The 15,243-nt window shown below is 43.6% G+C and overlaps 1 pseudogene; it reads left to right on the top strand.

The window, feature by feature from the left end:
• Positions 1–8,099: 8,099 nt before the first annotated feature.
• Positions 8,100–10,825, top strand: LOC109765863 (protein FAR1-RELATED SEQUENCE 5-like; annotated as a pseudogene).
• The last annotated feature ends 4,418 nt before the right edge of the window (positions 10,826–15,243 follow it).

Raw genomic sequence — 15,243 nt, forward strand, 5'->3', positions numbered from 1 at the left:
GATAACCCAAAACTTGAAAACTTCAATCACACAAAACTCAACAAAACCTTCGTGAGATTCGTTAGTATAAGAAAGCAATCCACTACTATAAGTACTGTATCAAACCAATTCATATTTTGTTTGGTATTATATCTACTGTATTCCAACTTTTCTATGGCAAAAACTCATCAAAGAAAACCATAGAGCCATCAAAATAAGCACACAACACAAAGATAACAGAATCTGTCAAAACAGAATAGTCTGTAGCAATCTGACTATTTTGAATACTTCTGTAACTCCACAAATTCTGAAAAAAGGACGACCAGGGTAATTTGTATATTGATCTTCCGCAAAAAGAATTGGTATTTTATCACGTTCTGGTGATTTTTAACAATTGTTTTCGTGACTGCATAAGTTTCTGTTTTTCAGCAAGATCAAACAACTATCACCCAAGAAGATCCTATAGGCTTTACTTGGCACACACTCTAACTAAAACACAGAAAACACAATCATACAAGTAGCATAATTGTGCAAACACACAAGAACTGAAAGCAAAAAGCAAAAATAAAATTTATTCATTGGGTTGCCTCCCAACGAGCGCTATAGTTTTACGCCCTTAGCTAGGCATAAAGCAAGGATCTAAGTATTGCCATCTTTGGTTCGAGATCCATAATATGCCCTCATGATTGATTCATAAGGTGGCCTGATTTTTTTTATAGGAAAGTGTTCCATACCCTTCCTCAAAGGAAATTGGAACTTAATATTGCCTTCTTTCATATCAATCACGGCACCAATAGTGCGTAAAAACGGTCTACCAAGAATAATTGGACAAGACGGATTGCAATCAATATCAAGAACAATAAAATCTATGGGCACATAATTCCTATTTGCAAGAATAAGAACATCATTAATTCTTCTCATAGGCTTTTTAATAGTAGAATCCGCCAAGTGCAAATTCAAAGAACATTCTTCAAGATTAGTAAGACCAAGCACATCACATAAAGATTTCGGAATAGTAGAAACACTAGCACCCAAGTCACACAAAGCAAAACATTCATAATTTTTAATCTTGACTTTGATAGTAGGTTCCCATTCATCATGCAATTTTCTAGGAATTGATACTTCTAATTCCAACTTTTCTTCAAAAGCTTTCACCATAGCATCAATAATATGTTTAGTAAAAGCTTTATTTTGTTCATAAGCATGGGGCGAATTTAACATGGATTGCAACAAAGAAATACAATCTATCAAAGAGCAACTATCATAATTAAAGTCTTTGTAATCCAAAAGAGTGGGTGCATCACTAGCTAAAGTTTTAACCTCTCCAAACCCACTTTCATCAATGTTCTCAACAAGATTTTCACCCTCCGAAATATTGGGACGCAGGGCCGTCTCCAGAAATTTGAGGGCCCGGGGCGAAATGCAAAATGTGGCCCAAAATTTGAAAATTTTCATACAACTAAAAACTAATATAAGTAAAATATACGTTCATTTAATAAAATTACTTCAAATGTATGTAATTTTGTATAATATTTAGAAATATTTCCAAAGTTAGTGCTAAAAGAGTAAAGGTGATACAAGTAATAAACTAAACCTGTGTTCCTACGAAAAGAGCAAAACAAAAATAACGAAAATCTTTTATGATTGTGTAATTATTTTCGAAAACCCTATCTTAATAAAATTTATATAACACCTGCCTTGCATTATAAAGAAAACTATCTCCAAAACAGCTTTAGCAATCCATGTGAAATTTGAAGTTTTGACAGTAAAGCATAAAACAATTTATTATTTATCAACCTAGCCGAAGTACAATGGCTAATGCTATTTTATTAATTATCAATGTGATAATTTTCTGTACCAAAATTTAGAAAACAGAGAGCAAATCTGCATACATATGATATTGTTAGCAGGACTGAAGGAGTGTGCACCTTTCTTGTTGCGATACGTAGATGCAGAGCCGTTTCGGTTTTCTATACCAAAATTCAGAAGTCTATTTTGTGAAGCAAATGGGGTCCAACCTGTAGCATATAGGCCTCCAGCACTCACGTGGGGATTGCTTAGGTTGGTGAACTAGCCAACTAGCATGCACCATCCATGGCGTCTGGGGAGGTCCGGGAGGACATGAGGAGAACTGGACGAGGGCGACGGAGGCAAGGTGAGCAGCACAAGCGGTCAGATCGGCGGACGGAATCAGGTCCTGTGCGTAAGAGGGGATCGGGAGTGGGGGCAGAGATAGGGCGTGTACGACCTGGAAGACGTGCGACAGGAGATCGGGAGTTTCGCTGGGTTCCTCGTTGGGCTACCGGGCCTTCTTCTTTTACGAGATTATAAAGAAGTACTGGTGATTTGGGGGGCCCAAAATACTGGGGGCCCTGTGCGGTCTGCCAATTTGGCCTGCCCCATCGACGGTCCTGTTGGGACGCCTTCTACCTAAAGTTGACTCTTCTCCAGTCCCTTTTTCATCAATCTTAACTTTACTAAACAAGGAATCAATAGAAGAAACACCAATCATTTTAATATCTTCATCACTTTTATCTTCTAACGAGATTGGTTTAGCAGCCATTTGATTTACTAAGGTAGCATGTGCATCGGATATTTTTCCTAGCAGACTTTCAGCAAAAGCATACTTAGATTGGAGATTGCAAACTTCTCTACTAATATCATCAATTTGTTTTGTAATAGCATCTAGCACAACGGAGTGCTCCTTAAGTTCTTCGGTAAAATACTTATTATGCTCAAATTGTGTAGTCATATATTCCTTAGTACTTTTCTCAATTTCAAGCAAAATATTGGGGTAAGGAATATCATAATATTTTCTTTGAGGCATCATGACAACGCAAACAAGAAAGCACACAAAAGCAGATCCGGCAAGAAAACGACGAACGGAAAAGAGGGGCGAATAAAACGGCAAATTTTTGTGAAGTGGGGGAGAGGAAAACGAGAGGCAAATGGCAAATAATGTATATTGCGAGGAGATGAGATTTGTGATTAGGAACCTGGTATATGTTGAAGATCCTCCCCGGCAACGGCGCCAGAAATGGCGTGTTGACGGGAGGCTATCTTGACTTGATTCTCCCCGGCAACGGTGCCAGAAATTCCTTTATGTCGCTTGAAGCTACGTCAGTATTTCCCCAAAGAGGAAGGGATGATGCAGCACAGCGGCGGTAGGTATTTCCCTCAGAAATGAAACCAAGGTTATCGAACCAGTAGGAGAACCAAGCAACACAAAGTAAACAACCCCTACACACAAATAGCAGCCACTCGCAACCCGACGTGTTAAAGGGGTTGTCAATCCCTTTCGGGTAACAGCGCCAGAAATTGGCATGGAGACGGGAGAAAATTATAATAGATTGAATAAATAGATCGCAAATAAAATAAAGTGCAGGAAAATATTTTTGTATTTTTGGTTTAATAGATCTGAATAAAAAGTGCAAATAAAATAGAACGCAAAGCAAATATATGAGAAAGAAGACCTGGGGGCCGTAGATTTCACTAGTGGCTTCTCTCGAAAAAGGTAGCAAACGGTGGGTAAACAAATTACTGTTGGGCAATTGATAGAACCTCAAATAATTATGACGATATCCAGGCAATGATCATTACATAGGCATCACGTCCAAGATTAGTAGACCGACTCCTTCCTACATCTACTACTATTACTCCACACATCGACCGCTATCCAGCATGCATCTAGTGTATTAAGTTCATGGAGAAACTGAGTAATGCCATAAGAACGATGACATGATGTAGACAAGATCTATCTATGTAGAGATAGACCCCATCGTTTTATCCTTAGTAGCAACAATACATACGTTTCGTTTCCCTTTCTGTCACTGGGATCAAGCACCGTAAGATCGAACCCACTACCGGGCACCTCTTCCCATTGCAAGATAAATAGATCAAGTTGGCCAAACAAAACCCAAATATCAGAGAAGAAATACGAGGCTATAAGCGATCATGCATATAAGAGATCAAAGAAACTCAAATAACTTTCATGGATATAAAAAGATATGACTGATCATAAACTCAAAGTTCATCAGATCCCAACAAACACACTGCAAAAAGAGTTACATCATATGGATCTCCAAGAGACCATTGTATTGAGAATTCAGCGAGAGAGAGAGAGGAAGCCATCTAGCTACTAACTACGGACCCGAAGGTCTACAAAGAACTACTCACGCATCATCAGAGAGGCACCAATGGAGGTGGTGAACCCCATCCGAGATGGTTTCTAGATTGGATCTGGTGGTTCTGGACTCTGCGGCGGCTGGATGAATATTTCGTCGACTCCCCTAGGGTTTCTGGAATCCTGGGGTATTTACAGAGCAAAGAGGCGGTCCGGGGGCACCCGAGGTGGGCACAACCCACCATGGTGCGCCTGGGCCTCCTGGCGCACCCTGGTGGGTTGTCCCCTCCTCAGGACTCCCCCAGGTGCAACCAGGGCCCATTGTGTTCCTTCTGGCCCATAAAAATTATTCATAAAGTTTCGGGGCAATTGGACTCTGTCTGATATTGATTTCCTGTGATGTAAAAAACATGGAAAAGACACCAACTGGCACTTGGCACTATGTCAATGGGTTAGTACCAAAAAATGATATAAAATGACTATAAAATGATTATAAAACATCCAAGATTAATAACAAAACAGCATGGGACAATCAAAAATTATAGATACGTTGGAGACGTATCACACCTCTACAAATCCCTACTTCCCTCTGCGAAGGGCTTTTCTTTTTACTTTATGCAATTTTTATTTTTAGTTTGAGTCTCCATCTTCTCTTATAAAGCACCAACTAGGAGGCACTATGATCGTACTTGAGCATTGGTTGTAGCTAATATGCGAGTGTGTTTCATGAATGGATCAATGATTGAGCATGATGGGATAGGGATAACTTATTTTAGCGTTGATATTTTGAAAGACATGGTTGCTTGTTGGTATGCTTGAGTATCAAAGTCCTCATGTCAAAACTAGACTATTGCTTTGAACCATATAAAAGTCCAAATGTCCATGCTACAAAAGAAAAGAGTTTATGATGAATATGATAGGTAGCATTCCACAACAAAAAATCCCATTTTCAATTGCAACTTTATCATGATAAGTTTTATGAGAAAGAGTTGCTATTATGATGCTAGGAAAAGTGATTGAAATTATCATTGATCAAACTTATGCACTTTGCTAGCATTCACACTTCATAAATTATTTCTTTTATCATTTACCTACTCGAGGACGAGTAGGAATTAAGCTCGGGGATGCTGATACATCTCCAACGTATCAATAATTTAGGACACCGATAACTGCCACACGTGTGGTGTATCGGGTGGTTGTGCCGCACGCCTCGTGTGGCATGGAGAAGAACCCGCCCGCACGACCGCGTCCGGGCGCGCGCAGCCACAGCCCGCACGTCCGGTGTGTGGCAAAACCGCCCACACGTCCGGACCAAACGACCGCGCTGCCCGCACGACCCAGCACGCCAGCCGTCCCGGGCTCCTTCCGATCCTCAGTCCGCCCTGCCGCCATTGTCTCGCGCCTCTCGATCCCCTACCTCCGTCGCCTTCCTTCTCTGGTTGCCATGGCAACCAGAGCAGATCCCTAGCGCCTTTCCCACAGCTAACCACCCACCCCACCCCCACCCCCTCCCACCCCTTCCCCGCCCTCCCAAGACGACGAGCTAAAATAGGTGGATCCCCGATCTCCTTCTGTTTCTCGACCTTCTTTTGTCTAGAAATCTGAATTTGCAAAATTTGCCCACGAAGATGGCGACTGGATCCACGCTATCAGGGCAAACACCCCACGAATTTGTGTGTCTTTGCATTTGCCCACCAACATACGCCAGATCTGCCATATACTATGCTAGACTTGTGCCAAGCTTCTGGGTTGGCTTGATGCGAGTAGTTGGTAGCGTAGTAATCACTATAAAATAGGGAGAGAAAGGAGGAATTTGGCATGGGGAGGGAGGAAAAATAATTGCCACTTGTATCTAACGTCAGTTGCCATCTATCGTTGTCCGTAGTTGCCACCATGTTATATTATTGCTTGCCATCCTATTTTATTTTCTGTTGCCATCGCTTCAAAATGATAGATGGCATCCAGAATTCAGAAAAGAAAAATGGATGTGCATGTCCTACTTGCCATGAGGTGTTGGTTGCCTACGCAAAGAAATGTTATGAGATTGTCGTGTTATCTTCTACGTGCAAACAGCAAGAACGCTTTTTGTGGATTGTTGATGCGTTCTTGTTCATGCAGTGACTAAAAGCACAGTGGCAGAAAAGAAAAAGCAGAAGAATGAATCACGAAGATGGCACTGATCCTTGGCTTTCTCAAAGGCCGGAAATGCCACCTTGGGATGCAGCAGAGTACAATCAACTCATTTCTTCAGGGCCATTGCTGCCACTACTAGAGCACTACGCGGGCATCGGTACGATGCATGATAAACAAAGAAGAAACAGTTGCCATGTTCGTGACGATGAAGATGTCATTCTACTTATGTCCTACAATCTATTTTTAGCAGGTTCTTATGACTAAACCATAATCAGGGGGCAGCATGGCAAGTTTCGTCACAGGGCGCTAACGCTGACAAATGTACTGGCAACCAACTTCAGCTAGCTAATGTGGCAAATCAAGGTAACGCATACGAAAAAGGAACTTATTGTTGTGGACATGAAATTAAACTTGCAAGGATGGCAAAAGACTCACGAGTTATATCGGAAAAAATGTAGGACCTTCATGCAGCACGTGGCATCAGGCAGCAACCATGTACCTGCCATCAACGTCGTACACAGGTGAGCGCATGAAAGTTATGTTGTGGAAAGTGAGTTAGGAGAAAGGAACATATATGAAAGCTGCAGTTGCCATGCCTGGACAACTTCGGTTGCCACGGCTGGACAAACTGCAGTTGCCATGCCTGGACAACTGCAGTTGCCATGTATAATCAAATGTGACTGCAATGTCTAAACAACCATGGATGACAAGTGTGAACAAATCTGTGTGGCATGGTTGGACCACTACATGTGCCATGTTGAACAAACTACAGTTGCCATGCAATGACCAACTGCTACCATGATCGCAGGTTGTTACGGTGGAACCACATCGGCAAACATCTCATGGCAAGCTTCACAGTTGTAGGAAAGCGCTATTGCAGATAGAGCACATCAAATTGGAATGACAGACCACACAAGATCGGCACATGCGGCACAACAAGGTAAAAAAAAGTGAAAACAGAAAACAGTACTGCATTTGCTTTTGTGGGGAATAGCATGTGAAGAAAAGTAGATTTGTAACGGTGGTGGTGGAAAAAACAAAAAAAAAATGCTACCAAGTGGTCATGTGCAAAAGAGACGTATATTGTCTTCGGGATTTGCCAATTGCTATAAGAGTGTGTGCAACATTCATGATTGTTCACATTTGCGTATTGAGCTCAAGCCTAGAATACAAAGTTTTGATGCTAGAGTATACTGGTTGCCATGTGTTGGCAACAGTAGTTGCCATGTATGCTGGATTGTATCTGCCATTGCTATGTGCTGCAATTTCTGATGCTGAAAGAAGCTGGTTGCCATGTGTGAGCTATAGTAGTTGCCATGTGTGTTGGACTATTTTTGCCATTGCTATATGCTACAAGTTCTCAAGCTAAAAGACGCTGGTTGCCATGTGTTGGCAATGGTAGTTGCCATGTGGTTGGACTGTAGCTGCCATTACTAGAGAATTACAGTTGCCATGCATGGTCATATGCAGATTCACGGCTTGCTGTGTGAAATGATGTCATGCAAAATCACATGCAGTTGCTGTACTCCGTTACGATACACATGACATTCAAGCAAAATCTTACACTCATACCTGATTTTTTAATGCAGGACCTTCAACTACAATTAACAGCGGCGCGGGGACATCTATTGCGGGGAGCTCTGAGCGCACGGAAGAAGCGTTCCACCAGCCAGCCAACACTCATGGCACAAACAATGCCGAGTCAGTGTCAGAAATGGAAATCGTGCCAGCAATACCGACAAGCACACATGTGCACACCAGCACAAGCAACACTCGAGCAGGTGAAACAGCCGCCGATACTGAAGTGAATGATGAAACCGATGATGAAGCACAAGGGGATGAAGATGGTGGGTAATCAGAAATCATGGTACCCCAGCCACCGTATCTTGGGCAGAGATTTGATTCGTTTGCAGATGCAAAGGAATTCTACCAGACATATGCAAAGTTCCATGGGTTTGCGGTCAACACCGAATACCATAGGAAAATTAAAAAAACTAACGAGTACAGCAGAGGTGAGATGAGGTGCTACAAGGCACGAAGAAACAAGAAGGGCAAAGGTGATGCGCCTGTCGTTCCGGAACGAAAGAGAGGTATCATTGTCAAGATGGAATGCCCTGTTCGGTGTAAGCTGAACGTAGATGGAGCACAGTGGGTGGTCACTGAATATTTTGACGAGCACAACCATGAGCTAATAAAGAAGTTTGACCTGGTAAAATTTCTGACCGCCCATAGAGGATTCACCCCCCTCGAGAAGAAATTCATAAAGCTGCTACATGATTGTAACGTCGGTCCATCAAGAATGGTGCAGATACTCTCCCTCATCCATAGCAAGAATGGGTCTCTGAGTAGCATGCCCTACCTACTAGCAGACGTCACAAACCTAAAGGCAAAGTACCGTAGAGAAAGCAAGTTGGCTGACATAGAAGCCACGATAGCCTACTTCGATGAGAAAGCGAAAGAAGATCAAGATTTCTTCTACAGGATAAGATTGGACGATGAGGACCATGTTAGGAACATGTATTGGGTGGATGGTGCTGCAAGAAGAGCCTACAAACATTTCCGAGACTGCATTTCTTTCGACACGACATATCTCACTAATATGTACAAGATGCCATGCGCTCCATTCATAGGAATAAATAACCACAATCAGTCATTGCAGTTCGGATGCGGGCTCATTCGAAACGAAGACACGGATGGGTACGTTTGGCTGTTCAAGACCTTCTTGGAGGGCACGGGTGGACTTGTTCCGATGAACATAATAACAGACCAGGATTTTAGCATGCGTGCAGGCATAGAGGAGGTCTTTCCATTGGCAGTGCACAGGCACTGCAGGTGACACATTATAAAGAAGGCCGAGGAGACACTAGGACCGTTCTTTGCTGACCGTCCAGACCTGCACAAGGCATTCGAGCTGTGCGTGGACCACAGCTTGACGGTGGAGGAGTTTGAAAGGAGCTGGATGGCTATGATTGAAACATATCAAGTCCAAGACCACGAGACGCTTGCTAGCTTGTGGGAGAAGCGAATGTACTGGGTGCCGGCCTACTTCATGCAATGTTTCTTCCCGTTTCTGCAGACTACACAGCGCAGTGAGGGGTTCAATGCTGTTTTGAAGCGGTACATGAGCCCTGGCAACTCATTACTACAGTTTGCCAAGCAGTACACCGCTTTGCAACAAAAAATACTGGGATCCGAGCTACAGCAAGAAGCAAACACCGCACTCAAGCAGCCAAAATTGCTAACGTATTTACCAATGGAGAGGCAGATGAGCAAGATATACACCAACACGATTTTTAACAAGTAAGTCAGTTGTGTTACAATCTTATTTGCACAAAGCATGAAGGTACCAGGTGCCATGTAGAATGCAATGCAGTTGAAATGCTTAGTTGAAAATGATGATTGTGTTGAAAAGTAGCCGTTAGGTACAGAGTAAACATGATATGTAGTTGCCGTGCTTAATGAACTACAGTTTTCCATGCTTAATGAACTACAGTTTGCCACGTTCACTCAACTGTAGTTATCATGTTTGCATAACTGCAGTTGCCATGTTTGATGAACTGCAGTTGCCATGTTTAATGAACTGCAGTTGCCATATTTAATGAAATGTAAATTCCAATGGCCATGATGGTATGGAATGCAAATGCCAAATTGAGGTTGTTATGTAGTTGCCATGTTTAAATGAAATGCAGTTGCCATGTTTAATGAACTGCAGTTGCCATGTTTACTCAACTGCAGTTGCCATGTTTAATGAACTGTAGTTGCCATGTTTGAACGAATTGTAATTCCATTGGCCACAACAAACAAAAGGTGCTACAAAAAACTTCACACAAGAGTTTAACAAAAATCACACAAAACTTGCAGATTCCAGGAAGAAATAAAGCGTGCCAGCATGTACACGGCTTTCCAGGTGGACGAACATACATTCAAGGTGTGTTCTATCATGGGCATGTCGGATTCAGAACCTGAAGACCCAGACAAGGGAAGGAACTACTTTGTGAAGGCATCGATAAGCGAAGGCGAATACTACTGCCAATGCTGCAAATTCGAACTGGACGGGATTGTGTGCTGTCACATTCTAAAAGTAATGGACTTGAACGCGGTGACACGATGCCCCGCCATTTCATAAGGCGGCGATGGACTTGGGACGCTGAGGACGCATTGGCGCCGCAAACATCAAACGCAGTTTTGGCCGTGCATGACGAGAGACCAGAGTCAACCATGGAAGCCGTGAGGCACGTTGTGTTGACAAAGAACTATGTTGAACTAATTGATGAAGCGTGCAAGAGCGATGAGACAGCAAGGGTCGCAGAAAAACACAGGAAGGCCCTCAAAAGAGAGCTTGATGAGATCAAGAAGAGGAAAGCTGAGGAAGCCTTACACAGGTTCCCCCGCACATCAAGTGTGCCTTCGTCCACAGGGCCATCATCTGAAAACTCGGAGGTAGGATCTGGAACAGCAAGCACACAAACACATGTTAGGAACCCGCCTCGTTCCATCACAAAAGGGCGTCCAAAAGAGATAAGATACAAATCGGGATTGGAGATTCAAGCAAAACATAAGAAACCAAAGAAAGGGACGGGCAATCCGTAAACAACATTGGAGCACTTTGACTTGGTCCATGGTGGCATTTTTTTTGTAATCTAGATGTTCTAAATTTTGTAAAAACTGGAGAATGACTCTTCGGGTGCATCAGAATCTGAAGTAAAAATGCCATGAAGGAATAGCTACAGTTGCCACGTGTATGGCACTGAATTTGCCATGTTACTTGAACTGAATCTGCCATGCAATTTCTACTGAATCTGCCATACCATTTCTACTGAATCTGCCATGCCATTTCTACTGAATTTGCCATGTTATTTTTACTGAATTTGCCATCTTATTTTTTACTGAATATGCCATGTTAGTTGTACTGAATCTTCACCGCGTAGATTTTCATGTTCAGTCAGCGCATTTTAGTCACACATATTGTATTCTGGTGCAAACTATGGGAAACAAGCTGAAACGGTCTCGTGCAGCAACCGCACAGGTTACTGCTCCGTGATCAAACTACCATGCTAGCCGGTACAGTTAGCAGTGCAAAAAACCCAAAAATCCAAACAAGAAAGAACGATAACTTTCACTAACCATGACTGATCAACTACATTTGCCATGTTTTCAGACATCAAGGACGCATTCAAAACACCATGTTGGTACTACCAACCCACAAGCACATAATAATACTGAAAACACATAAACGTATCTGCTGTCAAACCTAAGTAGGTTCACATCCACACATATAGTACAAACTATTCAAATGTCACTCACACGCCACCACTGTATACTAGGCTACGGGGAGATGCAGTCATAGCATATTACAAGGACATAGTTTTGGATAAACAAGGTAATACCTTACATTCCTCGGCAACAGAATGTAAGGTAGGCGTTCGGACAGGAGCACCACGTGATCACTTGTACTTCTTGGCGGCTTTCTTCATAGCTTCCTCTATGAACTCACATGCGTTGGACCGCGTGTTAAAATCTTCATTCATCAACCAGTTCCATGCGTAAATTTTGCGGAGCTCGACGACCATTGCAGCTGTGACGTCAGGAACCCGTCGACCTTCCCACTTTGCAAGGTATTCCAACGTGTGGAAGCCGCAGTCGTGCCTAAACAAGAAAAGAGTCAGGTTAACTCACAAGAACATATAGAAAAAATCATAAACTTCAATTCAGAGGTGACAAAAAGAGAGGGTGAGCATTAGTTTGGAGGACACATGAAGAAAAGATGGGAAAATACCGGTTTCCTTGCTTCGTAGTCGCCACGTACTCAATTGGAAAATGTCTGATCTGGACCTTTGAGTTTTCGTAGTGACGGTTCCATGTCTCTTTGAGATTGTTGATGAAGCATTCACCATGCGAAGTAAGGTCTGCATCAGCTTCTGAACGCATTGAATCAAGCACCTCAAAACGTTAGTTCTTCAGGTCAAGGCAGATCGCGTAGTGGTGACCACACTTGTCGTGTGGGTCGTGTGGTGCAAGCTCCTGGAACATGGGGAACAACACTTGCAAACAAAAATGAAGGAAAGAAAAGAATCAGAGCTCACATTAAGAACAGAAATGATGTAGTTGGGAAAATGACATGTAAAGATATCACCGGTTACACTAACAAGGCACATGAGTGACTACGAAAGCATCAAGGGTCCAAGAAAAGTGGACCAACGTATAATGTTTAGTTGTAGTGGGTAATTAAAAGAAGTTGCCGTCCATGTATGAACAAAGTTGCCATGTATTTTAGTTTGAAGTTGCCACATAGGTTGTATTAGGAAAGCAAATCAGAAGTCATTTTACATGGCAGCTGTTGCCACATGAAACAGCTGTCACAAAACAGGGTGTAGCCCACATCTGAAGCATAGCTACTGGCAAAAAAATAACATGGGAGGAAAAAATGTGCAAAAAGGAAGGAGTACTCACACATTTCTTCATTGTGAGCTTGGAATCACCATGCGCAGCAAAATGCTTCCTCATGATTTTGTGGTGGAAGTCACCATCCCATATTTTGCACGTGACAATGTACTGCATGATTGTTTTGTCGGGAGACATATCCATATGCATGTTGATGAAGTCAATCCCACATGCAACTACATTCTTTGACATTTTATCGAGTGGCCTCACAGACTCGGCAAGATCACCCAGGTCGACGTACGTCGCATCACATTGTATGATCTTGGTTCTGTCCAAACATGAGCTGTATGAAAATGATATAACATGAAAGAATCATGTCTACTAAGTGAAAAAAAGAAATAAAACGTAAACAGAGCATATCTAGAAATATCAAAAGGATGAATAGTAAAAGAGCAAAGCAAATGAGAGGTTTATGTGGGTGTGGTCATTACGCTTTCAGCTCCTTCATGTGATTGCTGTTGGACCTCACATTTCCAAAGCGCTTGACAATATCGTACAGCTGGTTCTGATCCTTTGTGGCCTTGACTTCCGGCTCATAATCATCCGCGGGTGGCGCGTGAACTACCCTACGCTGCCTCACAGAACTAGGGGTGGCACTTCTAATGGTATCCTCAGATACGGACTCAGCAGGCACGTTGGAACTTTGATTGGCCCTGACCTCGTGAGGACCTCCTCTGCAATGCTGCCTCCCCAATCCCGCGGTAAGCTTCATCAAGTGACGGCATAATCTCCTCAGGGGTGGCTGCACTGATAAAAAAAGTGGGTTGGGAATCCTTGGAAAACAAAACAAATCTAGTTTGAAATAAAGGTTGCAGAAATATGAGATGTAGGCACAGAAAGTAGGGAGTTGCCATGTGCAATGCATTGTAGTTGCCATGTGACAACAACTACAGTTGCCATGATGTATCAACTGCAGTTGCCATGTGCTTGCATAATGGAAAATGGAGTATGGCAACAGAAAAATGTAGGTGACAGCGTGCAAGCAAATCCAGTTGCCATGTCCATCATATAACATTTGCCATCACAAGTGAGAACCCAAAAAAATGCTTGGAACAAAAGTCAGACTAAAAAAGATGTATACACGAATATGATAAACGCATAAAGAAATGTACCTTGCACAACCGGCTCTGCGAACTTCACAGCCTTCTTGCCCTCGACCATTGGCTGCGCCATCATTGGGGCCATGCCTACCGGGAAAGCAAAGGCAACTGGTGAAGGATCTTGCACCACTGGTTCATCTTGACTGCGATCAATGCCAAGGCTACAGCTCGGTGGGGTGAAGGCCATTGGGTGCCTCTCCTGCCTACTGGCCGGACCGCGAACAGCTTGCTGGGCAGAATCCAAGGGTGAAAGATCAACAAACATTTCTGCATCGGCTGCTGCAGAGTCATCAGGCTTATTCGTAGGACGGGGCACGCTGTCAGCGGTATCAGTCGCAGCTTTCTTGACAATCTTCTTGTTTGGGCTGTAGGGGACATCGATGTTGACTGGGAGCTTAGAAGTGCGCAGATTTAAGCTGGGGTTATCCACCGCGGGTAAAGACGCAGTCTGCTCCGCACGTTCACCTCCGTCAGTCATGCCCGGCTTGCCACCTGGGTCGGTTGTACTCCGGTCTTCCGTTCTCTCCATAACATTGCTTCTGGCAGGTGGTGGGAATAGTGTGGACGCAGGCACATAACCAGAGTCATCTCTGCTGCTCCTAGCTACAGCAGGCGCGTTGGGTGTGTCTGCAGATTGCCTACGGGGGCTACGACGCCTAGGTGGAAGACCAGCTCGCGCAACGGTCACCTTGGCAACCTCTGGAGCACCAGAAGCTGGAGCTATTGTGCCAAGAGTCTCACCTATGGATGGCATATCATTATGAACTATTGCCTCAGCCCCTTCTTTCATGGACGAAGAAGTGCCACCACCCACGCGCTTGGAATCCGTGTCAGATGAGCGGGAATCTTCCTTGCTTAGGTTGATCTCGGGGGCGTCCACTTCAACACTTGCTGATCGGGTCGCATGGCTCACAGCAGCATCCTTCATTGCTAGCGGAGTGGGCAATATTTCAGCAGTCCTGGCAGATACCGACTCGTCACTCCCAAATGTACGGATGCCTGCTGTCGTAGCCTGCACATCTGCAACCGGCGGAGATGTTCAGCCGCTTGCATAAGAGCTAGTGGGAACAGTGGACGGTGCAGCAGCAGGTTTGTGCACTAGCGCCTCATGAACGTCTGAGTTGCCACCTGTTGACAGCTTTGAGTGTATGTGTTCGAGTGGGTCTCTGGGGTTCTGCTTCGTCACGCGTGTGGTAGTCTTCTTCACCCTGAAAAAAACACACGAACATTGTTAGATGAACAGATGATAGTTTCCATGTAGGTAGAATAAGAGTTGCCATGTGGACCAGTTAGCAGTTGCCATGGTAGACATCTTAAAAAATGTAAGAAATGTGTGATGTGCCAGGAATTCCATTTCAAAACTAGGTGTGGATGAGTGCACAAAACAGATGGAAAAGCTGGTAGTTGCCATGTAGGTGGAATAAGAGTTGCCATTTTGCCTGGTTAGCAGGTGCCATGCAAAAACAG

This window comes from Aegilops tauschii, chromosome 5 (assembly GCF_002575655.3).
Source record: "Aegilops tauschii subsp. strangulata cultivar AL8/78 chromosome 5, Aet v6.0, whole genome shotgun sequence".
Classification (NCBI taxonomy): domain Eukaryota; kingdom Viridiplantae; phylum Streptophyta; class Magnoliopsida; order Poales; family Poaceae; genus Aegilops; species Aegilops tauschii.